Below are 16,964 nucleotides of genomic sequence, written 5' to 3'. Positions count from 1 at the left end.
AAAGAATCATTGTGCAAAATAATCAACATTTATACTCACTCATGAGCACTGACGTGGCTAGTCTCTACTATCATTAGTCAATCACACATTCTTTAATGTTCATTCTTTTTTTTCCTATATTACAGTATAGGAATAGCACAATTATAAGTGTGTAAGTGGTTCAAAGTTCAGTATATATCCATTCCCACATCTTCCCACTGGTTGATGGGTCTTTAATAAATGCAAATAATATATAAAAATAGAATTCTTCATATATTCTCCAATGTATGTTCCTGAAAAAACAACCAATAACACAAGAGATTATTATAATGCTGAAATATTAGAATATGAGTCTTGAATCATAATTGTACACCCCATGAGAAGAATAATGGAATAGAATAGAAAAGAATCATATTTTATCTCATATATATAAACTCACTTTTTCTATTTTTAATTTGCTATATAGTTGAGTTGCTATTGTTTAATTTTAAGTTTTATTTTTATGTTCAATAGGAGGTTAATTGTATCATTATGGACTACGGTGAGGCAATAACAAAACAAAACAAACAAAATCCCAGTGTTTTGGTAAATTCATTAAGATAGCCACTCAATATACAAAAGGAACAATAATTCCATCATCATCAAACTTGCTATCAGAATTCACTGGTTATATCCCTGCATGTATTAACCAGTTTGATCAAAACAGTTCATCCTGCTCAAAGTTCTAACACCCTCCATTTTAGATGCTTTGCAAGTGAAGTGAGTCACAATCCCCAAGTAACATGACAGCAAATTGTCAAGAAAATTTTGCTGATTCAGTTTTTCTGGCAATGGAATTCTAGAGTTACTTTTAATAAAGCCATTAAAATTGGAGATAATTCAATAGGTCTGAAAAGAACAAGAAGACTCCCAAGAAGCAGGAAAATAAGATAAAAAGAAAAGAATAGAAGAATTTATGTAGAACAGATATTAAATGTATAGTGTCATATAAATTCTAGTGAAGAAAATCCTTTCTGACAGCTTGCAATGGTAGATTGATTAGAAAAGTTTTGGAACATCACCAAGGTTCATGAAAGGCATGGGACGTTATTTCAAAGGAAAAAGAAAAAAATTAAAAAATACCCCTTTCCTCTTCATTGAAGAATATTACAATATAATAACAGAACAAGGCTTTCTGGAGAGTTGCCATGTGTTCCATGGAAGAAGAAATCACATGCAACAATATGTGTATTCATAACAGGTAGCAGCTCAGCTAGTGTATTGCTGCTATTGTCAAGTGATTTGAAGTGCCCAAGAGATATCAGTACGAACTAATTTATTGGCTTGCATTTTACTTTTGTGTGTAAAGGAATGGTAAATTGTTTTTGTTACATCTGATTAATAAACCTGATTTTTCCTCTTTTCCACCTTGCCTCACACATAAGTAAGTTAAAAAATGAAAGGAGATGGCTTCCATTACTACTCACTTAAATGTTTTGCAGCTTTAATCTCAGGGAACACAAATCAGTTTATAAAAATGTGTCTAGCAACATGGATGACCTTGCAGGACATTATGTTAAGTGAAAGAAGCCAGGCACTGCATGTTCTCACTCATATGTGGGAGCTAAAAAAAACTGATCTCATAGAAGCAGAGAGTAGAAGAATAGTGGGTACTACAGGCTGGGAAGGGGTTGGGGGCTGGGTAGTCAGAGATTCGTTAATGGATACAAAATTACAGGTACATAGGAGGAATAGGTTCTAGTGTTCTATAGCTGGACGGTGACTATAATAAATGACAATTTACTGTATATTTTCAAATACCTAGGTAAGCAGATTTTGAATATTCCCAATACAAAAAACACTAAATGTTTGAGGTGATGAATATGGTAATTTGACCATTACACATTGTATACATGCATCAAATTTTTATACTGTACCCCATAAATGCATACAATTACTATGTGTCAATCATAATAATAAAAGCAAAACTATGCAGAAAAAATGTGTATCTGAACTCAGCTTGAGGAAGGGCTTAGCCCTGTTTAAGTAGATTGAAGAGGTATACCTTCTATAGAAATGGTCCTCAAACTTCAGGTGAGATAGAATCGCCTAAGGAGCTTGTCAAAATACACATTCTCAGGCCCCACCTCCAGAGGTTCTGATTCAGGAGGTTTGGGACTGTACACCTTAATCTGCATGTAAACCAGAGCCTCAGGTGTTACTGATACACGTGGTTCTCAGACTGCCTTTTGAGAATCACTGCTCTAGAACTTGATCTTCAGACATGGTGAACTTCCACCTACCTGCCTCCCCTACTCCTCCTCTCCTCCAGCCACCAAGGATAAGTGTCCTGATGGAATTATACTGTAACTCTGTGAGGGGAGAAAAAAGTGTGACAACTATTTCTTTATTTCTTTTTTTCTGACCTCAGTGCAGAAGGAACAATGAATTATACTCTTAGGTTCATAGTTCATGGTACATAATAATCACTGTTGCAAGCAAAGGATATCCCTCCCTTCCTTTCAGAACTTCCTTTCTTCCTTTTTTTCCTCTATTCTCTCTTCCATCTTTATCCATTTCCTTTTATCTCTGTTCCAGTTGGTCATTTCTTTCTTTCTCACAGTCAAATTCTCTAATGCTTTTATCATGAATTGTTCACATGCTTTCCTTGCAAAATAAGTATTACTGTTTTGTGTGCCTATATGTAAACTGCTTTGTGTTTAACTTTTTGTCCTTAAGCAACATAGTTTTAAGATACATCCATGTTGCCATGTATATACTGAATCCATTGCTTCTGACCACTACACCCCTGTTGCATATCCATCACACTATGGCAGTGATAGACACCCAAGTTTTTCCAACTTTTTGCTACCACATGTGACACTGCAATCCACATCCTTGTACATGTCCCCCTGGATCTGTATAAGAACCTCGTTGGAATATGTATCAAAAATATAGTAGCCCGAGGTTTTCAGTCTAGAAGAATGTCTCTTCCAGATCACCCAGGACCACTCCAACCTAGTTTGCCACTTAAGGTTGTATTTCCACAAGTTTACGAAGAAGAGCATGGTCTTGCTTGGCTGGGATAGGGCTGCTCAAGAACTTATTTCTTTTTTCTTCTTTTACACACAACAGTTTACTGAATACCTACTATTTGTATTTGATGGTGTAAAGATAAACAGTTCATATCCTTCACCATAAATACATATTTACAGTCGGGAAAAATAAGGCTTGAGGTTATGGAACTACTAAGTGACAGACAGAATTAGGATCTGAAATGAAGTTTATCTAATTCCAAATTCCCTTGAAAGAATAAAACAGAGAATATTATCTCTACAGGAAAAACATTAGCTCACTCTTTTAAGAATGTGAAATAAGAAAAAAATAGGTATTTTCTCCCAGATAATTCACACTTACAATTTTTGATTTGTTGGTGGAAAATAGTTCCTTGGCAAAATGAGTCTGTCCAATTCCAGAAATACGCTTTTCCATTCCAGAGAGAAGATGGGATGCTCGGTGGCCCAGGCCAGTGTTCTGGGAAGAAGCTGAGCAGGAAGGATCTGGCAGCAGAAGCCTGTAATGGGAGAGGCTCTTCAGGGCACCGTTTCTCCCTTTGCTCGGTACTTTCTTTAATATTAATACAAGCTCCAGCATAAGGTGGACGGGCCACAGAGCAGCCTCATGAGAATGAAGTAGCCCAAATGATTCCCACATGAACACATGCTGGGAGAGGAGAGGGTCAAAGAGGCAGCGATCACTCCCAGTTGAAGAACTCCTAAAGCAGGGAGACTCAACTTTTTCCAGTTTGATATCCTATAAGCACAAAAAGCATTTTGAGATTGTGTTATGACAATGACTATTCTGTTAATATCTTTTAATATCAGTTTCAAGTGAAATATATATTATATTAGTAATAGCAAAAAGCTACAATGAATTTAATAATACTTTAATCTGCATTTAAACACTTTACAAATCCTAGTATCATTTTATTTATTTATTTATTTATTGAGATAGTGTCTCAATCTGTTGCTTGGGCTAGAGTGCAGTCGTTTCATCATAGTTCACTGTAAGCTGGATATTAAGAAATATCCTGGCCTCAAGCAATCCTCCCCCCTTGGCCTCCCCGAGTATTGGGATTACAGGCATGAACCACTGTGCCCGATCTATTTTTTCAGATATTTTATTTATTTATTTATTTATTTATTTATTTATTTATTTATTTATTTATTTATTTATTTATTTATTTTTTGCTGGCTACTTGCAGTTTATTTTCGACTTGGTGCAAGGCGAACTGTTGTAGGGTATCAGGAAAGCTGGGGTGTGATTTGGATAGTAAAGAGTTGGGTACGTTCAACTTCATTTTTGTTGTTTTGCTCTTTTGATATATTAAAAAAAAAAAAAAAAACCCTGCTTTTCAGCTCACTGCAGCCTGCCTATTCTAGAGCTGTGATGTGCCTGGGGCCTCCGGCTTCCCCAGCAAGGTCACAGGTGATCATACAGCTGGATCCCTAAGGAGATCCCGAGTACTCTAGGGACTCCAACACTGTGGCCATGAATGGAAGATTGTATTTCTTTAAAAGAAGTCTGCTCACCAGTGACCAGGGCCAGCCTTGGGGAGAGCCTGGTGATGGTGAGGTGTTGGCATCCCAAGGTAGTCAGCACTTCCACAGGAGCTGTTATGGAAGTGGAACCCAGGTGGTGCCTGTAATAGCTGTGGGTGGCCAGGAGCAAATTGCCAGAGGGGAGGGCTGCCATGTTCTTGCTGGTGGGTTGATGGAAACCCTGGCGCGCCATGATGGGTGGCAGGGGCAGAGATGCTAGGCCATGCAGTTTGCAGAAGAGACTGCAGAGGCAGCTCCATGACCAAGATGTGCACATGTTCTTGGGATGTATATTTACTGTACTACAGTATATGCTATACATTGCCCTAGAGCCTATGGTCAATCCTTGGTGAGCATTTGGATTCCCAAACTCTTATAATTACTTACTCTCTCCACGAGTCCACAATAGACCATGTCTGGGAAAGAACTATTCTAAATACCCCAAATCTGTACCCCTAGTTGGGCACTTAACATGCCACCTTGTATTCTCAGGTTATATATCCAAAGATGAGTATGTCTTCACCACTTTCAATCCTCTCCATGAGAGCAGCATTGTGCAGCCCGCTTCTAGTCCGCCATCTTGTCCCCCTCCTTTTCTCAACTATATTTGGATCAAAAATACAATATTCACTGGATGAAAAACCGGTGTATATGGAGGGCCAACTTTTTGTGTATATATAGGCTCTGCAGGGCAGACTAAGGGACTTGCATATATGCCGATTTGGGTATCTGAGGGCAGTCCTGGAACCAATGCTTCATGTATACCCAAGGGTTGACTGTACTTCAGTGTGTATATCCTAAGAACAAGGACATTCTCTTAACCACAGTAGAATTATCAACTTCAGGAAATTTAACATTAAATACTTTAATGTACTCTATAATATTTCACTTTTCCAATGACTCAATAATATTCTTCATACCATCCCCTCCCATATAGAATCCAGTCTGAGATCACATATTTTATTAGTTTTTGTATCTCTTTAATTTCCTTTAACCTGAAAGACTTCCTCAGCATTTCATTGACTTTCATCACATCGCCATTTTTGAAACCTTTAGCCTCACTCCCTGCTTTTAAATAAAATGCTCCTTTTTTCCTGATGTTTCCTCTTGCTCAGATTCCGTTTATGCATGTCTTGTTAGAAGACTACCCAGGTGAGGTTGTGTCCTTCTCAGGATATTGCACCCAGGGGGAACCAATACCCATCTACCTCCCCTTGAGAGTTTTAATAGTGACCACCTGGTCCATGAGTTATCTGATTTCTCTGCTATATAGGACAGAGGCCTGATTTTTAAAACCAGTATTTGTCAGACTACAAAGCACTGCTACCAGCTGCCTCCTGTTGATTGATTCATCTACCCTTTGGGGGAACTTTAGTGGAACCATTTTTCCTATGACTCTAAACGAGGAGAGTTTTTTTTTCTCATGAGACCAAGGTCTGGGCAAGGGAGGTTACAGTCAAAGGATTTCTATAGCTTCTGAATTGTTTTCAAATCCTAACAATTGGACTCTCACTATTCAATTAAATAACTCTTAAGGGCCAATGATTCAATCAATATTTCAAACCTCTCCCTTTCTAATTCACATTGCTTTTAGTGTATGTCACCTTCTCTTCTATAAAAGAAATGTCTGCTCTGTCTGTTCAGACCTGGGATGATTTGTCTCCAAGCAGCAGGCAAATTGCTTTGTTCCCAGAATCAGCTTTGGGAGGAGGGAACTCAGGGTGGGAGAGCAATCTGAGGGTTTTATACAATGGTCAGCTTCTCTTTTAAATCATGGGATCCCAGGGGCCTTAACAACTTGGTTCTTGTCCACATTGATGGTGCTAGAGGTCATATTACCCATATCTTTCGCTTCATCTTTTTCTGGGGATTTTCCCTGTCCCAGATGGTAGTTGGAAGACAGTAAACTTTGGTCAGGATTTGCAGGTGGGTCTATTGGCTCATGTGAAATCTGGATGTAATAGATTTAAGTAAACAACTGATCGTAAAAACCAGTCCAATTGGTGTTGAGTCAAAATTTATCCCAGGCCTCAAAGACCTTTCAAAAGAGTAAAGTCAAACTCCTTACCTGTAATTACATTCTGTTGATTTGTTTGAAGTTACTCCCTTTTGTCACTTCTGGTCTGCACAAAGCTCCCGGGAGACAATGATGGGCATTGTTTTGTGCACGATGCTGGTGGAACAGTGGGTGCAGAAAGGCAAACTTGTGGTCTGTGCATTTTATTGCAGGATACAAATCACACAGCCGAATCTGGCAACCATTATGAGGCTGAAATAAGCACATATAGTCACTGAACAAAGCAACCAAATTATGTGTTTAACATAATAATAATTACAAAAGCACTACAGGCATCCTTTGGAGCTATCCACTGCCATGAGTCCCAGGGGCTTCCTTCAACTATGGGGAACACTGAAAAATGAACAGTGACAGGAAGCTGGAGTAGAGCGAGGGCTCAGCCATTAGTTTTCTTTTGTGTGCAAGCAATTGTTTTAAAGTTTAAATGCAATATTCAGTGTATCATTTGTCACCACAAATTACCCCTTGGATAGTTTACTATGAGTGCCAGCTTCTCTGGGGAACCTTCTGGGTTTTACAATTGGTTCCATCAAACGATGATTATTATTCTTCAAAAAATTATCCAGAATGACTTGTTACATGACAGACATGTGGTTTGAGTTTTGCTGTAAATGCAGAACAAAGGATCTGAGAGTGTTTCTATTCATTATCTAAGCAGTGTGGCTCTGAGGAAACATCAGATAGTTCATTATTCAAATGAGAATATTTGCCTTTCATTTTCGGTTTTATTTCTGTATATCCATGACATTTCAACAAGCAAGCTGCCTCCTCTAGAAGTGCCATCTGCTTTGCTTTTCAACTGTGAAACCATCTGAGAGAATGAATACCTTTTCTCTCAAGGAAATACATGTGGAGTGAAGGGAATGGTGTTGTTAATTATATATATGATTATGCATGAGTATACACATATGTAGGTATATATTTATGTGTGTTTGTATATGTGTGTGTGTGTCTGTACTTTTCTTTTTTTTCAAATACTAGAGCATAGGTGTACAATCAAAGAATTTGTTCTCAATAAACCAACTCAGCAAAAATCTCCAATACAACTTTTTCTCATGTCCCAAACTCCTTCTCAGTTTGATAGAATTGAGTTCCATGAGGATGGAGATTTTGGCCAGTTTGTTCATGGGTATGTTCCTGGTATATAGAAGAGTGTCTGGTATATAGTAGGTGCTAAATTAATAGTTGTGGGATGAAGTGGGATATCAGTGTTCCTCTTGAGTAATTTCTGTGTGCTAGGCATGTAACAGTCAGAAATTACTTCTCTTGGCTATGGATGTTCTATTGTCACTCTCACCCAGCGTGGTTGTGATCTTTTGCCCTACACTAATATACACTGTGCAAGAGTGATGGTTCTGGGAGGGGATGCCTTCTGTGACTTGTGTTACATTTTCTTACTAGATGACAAAGCAAAGATGCCTTGAAGCATCTCTTAGGAAGTGTTAGGCTTCCCTGCCAACTCTCTAGAGTCACTTAAATTATTACCAGTGAACATACAGCTTAGACTCTGGCCTCAGGACTTTTGCCACGTGAATATATCAATAGTAGAAGCAATTGGAACCTATTATCTGTTGAGAAGACTAATATTAAACCATCACCACAACTCAGGAAATCTGTGAAAAATAACTCTCCCAGGTATAAATTAAAATAATGCAGCACAACTGGCCACAAAACAACAGCTATCAGACTGACTCGATGTCCTGTAACTGGAAATGGATTATCTCATTTCAGCAGAGATTCCAGAAAGACGTAGGGAGCCAGATCAGATGGCTTTTAGGTTTCTATTGTAGAAAAAATTCATGCTCACATATTGGGCCTTTTCAGTTCACTCATAGAAAAACTGAGGGCAGCACCCTCTTTGACTGTTCTTCCCAGAGATATGTACCCTACAAAGGAAGAGACCAAGATAATCCATTATATCATTAAAGTCTAATAGCTAACTGCCATAAGAGCTAGAAACACATGATAATATTTTTGAGGAACTGCTCTAATCAGAAATTTTCAGTGATTCCCCATTTGTTACCGAATGGAATCCAGAATTACAAGCAAGTTTTGTAAAAATCTAAGCCAAACCTATCTTATTAGGATGAAGTCCATTTGCCTACCCACAGCCACCCTGTGCTGGAACTGAGCTGGAGAGCAGTCACCATTCACTACATACTCGCACTTTGGTATCCCTACCACATTGGTTTGAGTGGCATGCCCTCATCTCTGCCGTTAAAGTATTAGCAAACCTACAAGGGGGGTTCTCTCTGTTGCTCACTGCATAGAAAGCCAATTACTGAGACAAGGATTGTCAAGGAACAAAGGAGATTTACTGTGGAGGAACCTCAGCTGGGAGGTGGGAGGAATGGACTGCTTCAAATCCTCCTCCTTGATCAACAGGGCTTTTCTGGAGGTGAAATGAATAATGTATGAAGTGAATGAACATTACTACATGTTTGGGGTGCAGTGCAGAGTGCACAAGGGCAGTCAGAAATCATGTTAGTACGTACATCGCATGATCAGTAAATGGAGGATAAGTTCCTCTCAAGGCGGGGATTTTAGTAGTATAATGAGCTAGGGGTTAATATTGGTCATTTTTTCAGCCTTACGTGCAGGTGGGATGAGGGGAGTAGGCTGCTCAGTGGGTCCTTGGGCACGATCTGTGGTGGGGTGTCGTTTATCTTGTCTTCTCTGGAGAAACAAATAAGATAAGGTTTTGCAGTTATCTCACAGCTGCAAGGAGGTTCCAACATTACTCAGCGAAAAAACTCAAAAGGGAATGCATCAGTACAACAGAAAGTGACAAAATTCTGGTCAGCAAATCTTACTGGCCTGGGAACTTGAAACATAAGTGTACTATATAAAGGTGTTTTTGTTTATGGAACCAGTTACAAAAGTTCCAATAAAGAAGCTGATGCATTCCTCTTTGGGCATGTTAAATTTGAGGTACTGATGAGAGAACCAAGGGGAATTGTGCATGAAAGAGTTGGAGAGATAGCTTGATGCTCGAGCAAGCAGTCTGGCTGGAGACTGAGATTTGAGTCACTTTCAGCTTGTGATTTTATGTGCATCATACACATACCATGTATGAGGTGAATGAGAGTCTCTAAGATGATTGTGAGGAACAAAAAGAGAGGAGGACACTAATTTTATCACTCAGGCAGAGGAATTAGTACCAGCAAAGGAGACCATGAAACAATGATCAGAATAGGAAAAAAAAAACTAAGAAAAATGGTGTTATGAATAATTAAACTAATATTTACTGGGTGAGTGCCATCTACGTGGGAGAGCTCTGTATAAGCATTGTATATAAGTTAACACAACTAATATAGTAACTTTATAAAGTAAGTTCCATTTTCTGTATTTTTAAGATGAGGACCCTGAGGCACAGAGAGGTCAAATAACTTACCTAAGACGACCAGCTAGAAGGTGGTGGGGTGGGGATTATCCAATTCCAGAATCTGTACCCTTGTCTCTTCTACAAGACCTTGCCAAAGTAGAAAGGAAAGAGTGTCAACATGGAGAGAGTGGCCTGAATTTGCATAATGCCACATGGTCCAGAGAGGTCAATTAAGATAATGAATGCAAAGTGGTTATTGGATTTGATAAATAGGAGGATTTGGGTGATCTTAGCACAAGTTATTTCAGTGGATTTGAGGCAGAGGAAGTTTGAAGAAATTGAGTTCCTGAGTATCATCTATGGTCCATCTACCTTTTTATTTACCACAGGGCCTGATTCCAGGGCACTCAAGTAGGTTTCTGAAAGATAGTCGTCCTCTGAATGTTGCAAGAGTAAAACTGAGCATGAGATGGCAATTCTCTATATTAGTTTCAGCTCTTCATTTCATTTTAGTTATACAGAAATAGCGTTTGATGAAGATTCAAAGCCGTGTAGCTTGAGTAACAAGAAGGACATGTACAGCCACTTTTGTTTATGTGTGTGGAAGGCAGCGAGGAGGCAAGCCACACAGCTTTTAAAGAAGGGGAAACTGAGGGACAAAGAGGTTAAGAATTTGCTATTGGAGGGGGTGAGGGGTAGAAGGGGAGGGCAGTCATCCAGGGATTGCCTCTGAGATTTGAAAGGTTTTTTTACTCTTACTGAAACTAAAAATTCAATTCAGCTTAATGCTAGACAATTAGCCTCCTTTATATATTCTGTGGAAAGGAGATGGCTTATAGGCTGAACAAGAAAGGCCTTCAGGAACCTCCTCTCCTGGTTTCTCTTGGGCTTAGGAAATTAAGGAGTCTTTGTTTTCTGCAATTATCTCTGCCCTAGTCCCACATCATCAAGGATCTTCCCGACTTTTTGGCAGCCACCACTGAAACTGGCCCGAAACATGTAATTGTTCTCTGATGTTCAGGCCAATTTGAATAGAAGGAGATTTCCTTATTTGAGATTTCACTATTTCTTGCTGGGCAATAGCGTAAAATTCTTCTCACTGTAGTACAAGTTCTTCTCAGTTAAAAGTCACCAATTAATCACAAGCAGCATTATTCTATGTGCTCAAAAATACATGTAACTCACTGGATAACAGTTTATGTATTTTTAGGCAGGCATTTCAAATGCCTTCTACTAATTTTAAACAACATCTGGATTTTTAAGAAAGCATTTAAAAGACCAAAATTCAAAAGAAAACAGCATGAACATACTTCACTGGAAAAAGCAATTCATTCAAAAAATTAAATCTAAGTTCAATTCTCACCTGGTTCAAAAACAATAGAGTTGACCATATCCCGTGTGGGGGTTTAGTATGGAGTAGGCAGAGAAACAAAGGGAAAACAGCAACATGTGTAAGTGATCACCAAAAAAGCAGCCTGCTTCCAACTAAAAAAAACATGCCTTGTACACAGGTCACAGAACAAATCAGACCAAGCCAAAGTGCCAAGGAAAGTCACAGCTTAAAGGAAAAGAATTCATGGGGGACCTTTGCAAGCAGATGGATTAGAAAGGGTAAGTTTCACTCACTTAAGCCTAGGCTGTCTGAAATAGCAAGTCAATAACATTAATAATAATCACTAGACAACTCTGAAAGCTACAATAGGGGGATTAGGCCAAATGGAGAGACAGGGGATTAAACAAGGGACTTTCCACAGAATTAGTGAAAAAAACAATCTGGTCGTGTGGGTGTTGACTCTGCATTGGAGGGAAGGAGTGAAGTTCCTCTACAAGGATCTTCTTTTGGGGCTACATTTTCTAGCCCTGGCAGGAGTTCCTTCTGGAGAGAATGAAGCCAGTTCACTATTGAATTTGCATTCCAAGGTGGCAATGAACAGGTAAGAAAGAAATGTTTTATACTTGGACCACATGAGAATGTGTGGAAAGGAATCTGGGTCAGTGAAATTCAAAATTTTCATCAGTTATCTTCATTCATATAGTGGAGTGTTTCCAATTGAACACACCTCTATGGACTATCTTCCCCTGATGATGTAGTCAGAGTTGTTCAAAATCAGTAATTCTCTTGTTAGCTTCAACAGAATGCTTGTGAGTTTTTTATGAACTATCGATTTTATCAGCTTTCCAGCCCATAAGTAATCCACAGGCAGCCCACAAATAATCCAGGACACAGGACACAAATCTGTCCAAAAGAAATCTCTGCTCTTTCTTCCATGTAAACGGCAAGAGTTCTGGTAAGGATCACATGTTTAGCTATGTGACAAAAGGCTAAAGGCTTAGCTCTAAGAACCCTGTCTGAAGAAATGGCATCCTCCCCCTACACCCACCTAGGATGGGACAAAATTTAGGTCCAACACATGAGAATGTACTTACTGAATCTGGAGGAAAAAAAAAAGCTAATATTTGCTAAGGACATTCCAAGTGCCCGGCTCTAAGTGCTTTACATGTATTAACTCATTTAATCCTCACAATAACCCATAAGCAAGGGATATTCCCCATTTCCAAATGGAAATTTAATTTAGAGGAGGAGCCACTGGTAGACCAATGAAGATGTACTCTTCAAGAACCAGTCGTCTCTCCAAACACTGTTTTAGATGCTGTGGGGAAAAAAATGCTATCGCCCTCCCTTCCTGTAGACTACATTATTATTGGAGAAAGCAACTAAAGCACTTACAATGACTGCATGAAATGCTGGCTGCAACTCTGAAAGTTCAGGAAGAGTTTGAGAGAACAAATACCTTCCCAGTAAGAGTTTTCTGAGAAAGCAGAGCTGACTTCGTGAGCTTGGAAACACTCTTCAATTCCCTGAAGATGGACTTTTAGGCCTTTGCCTGTAAAGTCTTGTGGAGAAAATCAAGCCCTGGGCTAGATGGTTTCCTCTGAGCAGTACTTAACCAATTTCACTGCCTACCTCCCCTGGCTAGATACATGGAGCGCAAATGGCTCTGTGGCCCGGTTGATTAAATGCTTCATCAGGCAGACAGGCCCCTGGGAACCGTATGCGACATTTTATTGCCTTTCAAGGCAGTTGTTTCTCATTGTATAGATGTGCCTGAGTGGATAAATAATTGAAAGTTCCAATGCCAAAGGCTAATTTGCCCTAGCTAGGGAAATGCCTGTTTTTTTTTTTTTTTTTGAACCCCTAAGCAGTATGAATTATACTGATAGGTTTGCGTGTTTCTGGCTGCCCACCAAAGGCCCCTCTTCCAGGAGGATGGGAAAGTTGCTAGATGAAGTTTTCTCACAAAATTTACCACTGACTATAAAGCGAAGTTGCTATAATGAATAATCATCTTTCTCAGTGCAATCTTAATTGGGTTGGCAACATGTGTAATTACCATGATGGCAGAGGAACCCTGTGATGTTGAATGAAAGACGAGCTTCTTTGGCTATTTGTAGACAGCCTCAAAAAAAGTCGTCTTCTAAAAGGCCTGACCACCACTGAGCTCATTTGAGTAGTTTGCTTTGCTTGGACTTGCACAGCTTTCAAAACTCAGTGCTTTCATGACTTAGAAATAGGAACTTTTGGACAGTGAATGCTTGCAGGTTAAAGGGATTTTAATCTCTTTTTCAAATGCTGTTCCTAAGGTTCAAAGCATATACATCTATCAATGGGTTGTAAACCACTGTAATGCAACATTTATCCAATTTGCAAGGATGGTAGATTAAAAAAAAAAAAAAAAAAACAACTCTCTCAAGGGGAACAAACTTCACAGAGAGAACCTACCCAAGGGTAAATTATAAAGATCTCCCACGAACATCAGAACTACATAAACTTAAGTGTAATTACCACCTTAGTAGGAAAATAGAGTCTTTATTTTTTACATTTTCACCAAAAGACTTTATACTCCTAGAAGTTCATGAAAGGTCATTGGCAGAATCAAACCTCTACTTTATGGAAACTACCAAAGCTAAATTATATATATCTTTAAGAGCCTGCTGAATGCTATGCAAAGGCTTCTTTACAAATGCCAATCTCCAGTCCAATCATCAGTGAAACCTCAAGTACATGTCAAATCCTTGTAAATAATACTAATGAGGTTTTCAGTGAGATGCCTATGACCAGAGATAAGTTTCATTATTTTCCCCTCTGATTCCTCATGACTGGAGGAAAGCTGAAAGAAGGATATGATGTTGCAAAAATAAGCCCTGAAAAGTGCTTCGGCTCTCCCCAAAATTGCTCAGCTAGATTCTTTCTGTAAATATGATCCCTTGTAAGAGTATATTATACATGTTAAAATCTGTATTAACTTCTCCAGGCTACTGTGGTATCATTTAGTAAGTTACAGCTATCAGGGACTCCTGGTATACATTTTATTTTGTCTGGATTAATAGGAATGGGGATATTGCTCAAGGTAGTATGAGAGAGTTGAATGTTCTTAAACAGCAAAAGTCAAAATCAGGAAACAGGAGTTTGTTTATGAGATCCTTTCTGCACCTCTCCTTTCTGTGGCTAGCTCTCTTGCTAGCATGCATTTTGATACTTTCTAGGAATATTTGTATGTTAAGGAAGCATATTTATGTGTATACATTTTTATACTCCTATTTGCTTTGCATGGGTTTTGCTTGTTAGTTGAAAGTACTCAAAGACACTTGGCTTATTATTTAATTTATCCAATCCCTAGGGCAAGACCTCTAGGCAGAGCCCTGTGGGGACTTTTTTGATGTGCTTCAAATTATAGTGTTTAGGCAACTTCAACTTCTCTTCTAATGAGTCTGATGTGATCTGAGATATTGTTGGGTTGACTGGCATAGTGGGGTCTCCTCCCTAAGGAGATAGTTTATATAAGGGGAAATTAGGCTCATCCTCCATGGTAGGCAATGAAAGTACGTTTCAAAGCTTATGTTATATTCCTGAAAATGTAAACTGCTAAGAAATGTCTGCCCATACATTTTGGATACATGGTTTATCTGGGTCAATAGGAACTGGTTTTGTTTGTTTGTTTTCCTCTGTTCTGTAACAGTGGGGAAGAGCTAATGCAATTTTATTAAAATTTCTATTTTAATGCCAAGAAACATTTTCTTCCCTGGAAGCACGTAGCTCACTATTTCCTAAACGCTAGAAAAGCAGAATGTGTTGGCAAAGGCTTTTCAAAGAGTCTTCTGTCTTTGCTATGGCAATGACAATGATAGTAATAATCATGACTATTATTTTCACTTGCATGGGATTTTATAGTTTATAAAGCACTTCCATATACATTATCTCATTTTATAATACAATCAAAACCTTGCATAATACAAACTTAGTTGTTGCTTATGTCAAGGCATTATATGGGTTATTAGAAGCTGTGGGCCAGATGTTATGTGTGAATGGTGTAGAGAGTGTTTCTTGGCAGAGCATAGGAAGCTCCAAAGTTTTGTATAGCCTAGAATGGCAAGATGTGAGAAGAAAATAGCTTGCCTTGCTGAATAAAGGTTCCGGGGAGGGTCAGGACAATTAGACATGTGAAAACCTCCTTTGGGCTCATAGTGCCTTCGTCCAGGGATGGCGGGGATCCACTAGAAGTGGCTGCCTAGGGATCTATGTGAGATGGGTGTTGATGCCAGGTAGAAGATTAGCAAGAAGGACTCTAGAAGCTCCTCTACTTGTGAACTTTCTACTTCTGAACTCCTGTGACTTTATGAATAAAGCTACTTGTTCAATAAAAGTACCTTCACTCTGTTCTATCACCATCAGTTTAATACATTTATTCTTTCATTGATTTCATTAATCATTCTTGTCACATATAATGATTGTGCCAGGAACTCTGCTTGGTGTTGGAGATTCATAGTGAACAAGACAGACAAGGTCTTCTGCCCTCACGCAGCTTATATCATGTAGACAAAGAACAGAGAAACAAATAACAAAATAATTACAGATTGTCATGTATCAGGAAGAAAATAAACAGAGCAATGAGATAGAGGAAAACGTCGAACTTCTTTTTAAAAGCATGGATCCCAAGAGCAAGCCCTATGAAGGAAGTCTTAAAGATTGTGTTATGGAAAATGTAACACCCCTTTGACAAACTCTGGGCTGACTTCTTCAAACATGTCATAGATAGCAAGATCAAACGCTCATGAAAAATAAATGGCTAGGGGAAAAACAATAAACATGGAAATAAAAGTATTTTTAGGGTCCACCAAGTAAAATAAGGTATCCCCTTGCAGAAAAGGCCAGGTGTGTCAGCGTTAGAAACTTGCTCCGGGAGATAGCCCTTCTCTTTAAATAGCATCTTTAAATTTTGAGAAAAAGATTTTATGCTATAAATTATCATATAAGATTTTGTTGTATAATTCTTTACCACCTAAAAATGTATTGAACAAGCCTGTTTCTAGCTTGAAATATAATATATTTTGATCTTTATTCTCCTTTTGTTTTATTTATTTTTTTTAAGTCTCAGCAAAGAGCTTTATAATTGCCAGATGTTCTCACAAGTCATATGATGAGTCAATGCAAATTTTTTAAGGCTTTTATCTTCAATCCATTTATTATAAGGCTGAAGCTAGGGCAAATCTTCCTTCTCGGCATCAACAAATTAGCCCACCTACATGGCTCCCAGGAGGGGACATCTATGATTATTGACACATTTCTTATTTAATTAAACTGATCTCAATTTTGAATGTGTAAAAAGAACAGAGATACAAAAATTTGGAATACAAACGGATGTATTAGGGAAGAAATTGATTCTCAAAGGAAAATCAGCATGATATTGGCAGAAGAAAGAGGAATAGACCCTGGACAAGCAAAAACAATAGAGTCAGGAAATATTCAGCTTACATGTCACAAATCTCCTCTCCTGTGTTCTCAGCAGACATTGCTAATCAAAAACAGTAATCTTTTCTACTGAGCTTGGGGGTGGCCTTAAAATCTTCTCAGCACATTAGAGACAGCCTCTGCCATTTGATCAGAGATGTCATATGGGGTCAAACTTATTTGCCATGGTAGGTGTAAAGGGTATTGCTCACCAAA

At 38.6% G+C, this 16,964-nt stretch overlaps 1 long non-coding RNA gene across 3 annotated transcripts in view; it reads right to left on the bottom strand.

Annotated features, from left to right (window-relative positions):
- Positions 1–260: 260 nt before the first annotated feature.
- LOC123648071 overlaps positions 261–16,964 on the bottom strand; it is a 47,495-nt gene continuing 30,791 nt past the window's right edge. The window contains exons 2-6 of one of the 3 annotated variants that reach the window (XR_006738476.1): positions 10,031–10,108; positions 9,231–9,312; positions 6,628–6,828; positions 3,376–3,532; positions 261–272 (exon numbers count right to left, since the gene is read on the bottom strand). This is a non-coding gene — a long non-coding RNA (uncharacterized LOC123648071). Of the gene's footprint in view, positions 273–2,273; positions 2,331–3,375; positions 3,533–3,701; positions 3,772–6,627; positions 6,829–9,230; positions 9,313–10,030; positions 10,109–16,964 lie in introns of those variants that run through there. The other 2 variants (XR_006738475.1, XR_006738477.1) reach the window with 2 other exon arrangements.

Source organism: Lemur catta, chromosome 12 (genome assembly GCF_020740605.2).
Source record: "Lemur catta isolate mLemCat1 chromosome 12, mLemCat1.pri, whole genome shotgun sequence".
Taxonomy (NCBI): Eukaryota; Metazoa; Chordata; class Mammalia; order Primates; family Lemuridae; genus Lemur; species Lemur catta.
This window is presented reverse-complemented; position numbering and strand designations above follow the sequence as displayed.